The 1,052-nt window shown below is 43.1% G+C and overlaps 1 non-coding gene across 1 annotated transcript; it reads right to left on the bottom strand.

The window, feature by feature from the left end:
* Nucleotides 1-779: 779 nt before the first annotated feature.
* Nucleotides 780-851, bottom strand: trnac-gca (transfer RNA cysteine (anticodon GCA)). The gene has a single exon. It is a non-coding gene; the product is annotated as a tRNA-Cys (tRNA).
* Between the last annotated feature and the right edge of the window lie 201 nt (nucleotides 852-1,052).

The raw sequence follows: 1,052 nt of genomic DNA, 5'->3' as shown, positions 1-1,052 counted from the left end.
GTGTCTGTGCGATAGACCTTACAGGCTCATCAAGGTTTCCATGTGGTGTGAGGCAAGCCTTTGAGGTCTTTTCAAATCACACAGCACATGCTGCTGCGGAGTTGAGAGAATGTGGGCATGGAAACCTTCAGGGGACTTCATTGTGTGTTGTACTTTCTGTTCCCCGTTTTTCCGCTCCTTCTCATTGATGATGGATGGGCATAGGCATATCTTTTGGATGCTTAGCGACAACGCTGAATGAGGACGTGTAAATTGCTGTAGATTGACTATTATGTGAAAAGCAAACGTAATCAGGAACTCTTCAACTGTCCTTTTGTTCAAAATATACAAGATGTACCTGTAGCCACCTCACTTGTGTATATTCTGAAATATTTGGTGGAGCACATGCATTGGCTCAACAGAACTGTTACATCATACTTTATATGCTGTGTCGCTGCACACCTATCTATTTGTTTTAAATACTTCTCAAGGCAAGGATAAGATTTGACCTCATGCATTAGGCTCGAAGGCGAGCGCCTGATGGTCAGGCCTTTGCGCCACTGTTGTTTGCAGAGGATGTTGTCTTGATGTCTTAATCAACCACGCTCACTACGACGATGACAGAGTGTTACCAAGTGCAAAAAAGCTATAGCTAAAATCAACTCAAGGAAAGGGGCGGAACTGTATCTTAAATTTCATCTTACACCCTCTTGAGACATTGGTATGAAGTTGAAAGGGCAGTCTGCGGAATGCCAACATTGCAGTTGGTCTTTTAACAAATACAAATTCTATTTAAGTAAAGGGAGCATCCGGATTTGAACCGGGGACCTCTTGATCTGCAGTCAAATGCTCTACCACTGAGCTATACCCCCTACCTGTCTGCAAACATGAGGGTGGCAAAGACACAATGACACAATCACACAGTGTTAGCTGAGCTTTAAGCTTGCACACTTATCTACCTTTTTATTAAGGGTTGATTGTAGTTTACCCTCCTCTGGTATTGACTGAGTTTGACCTCATGCCGTTTTTCTGTGCATTCCAAACTTTTATCTGCCCTATTGCAACCCATTCAA

This window comes from Eucyclogobius newberryi, unplaced genomic scaffold (assembly GCF_026437365.1).
Source record: "Eucyclogobius newberryi isolate DKJ021-1_F unplaced genomic scaffold, fEucNew1.0.hap1 SCAF_6, whole genome shotgun sequence".
Classification (NCBI taxonomy): Eukaryota; Metazoa; Chordata; class Actinopteri; order Gobiiformes; family Gobiidae; genus Eucyclogobius; species Eucyclogobius newberryi.
This window is presented reverse-complemented; position numbering and strand designations above follow the sequence as displayed.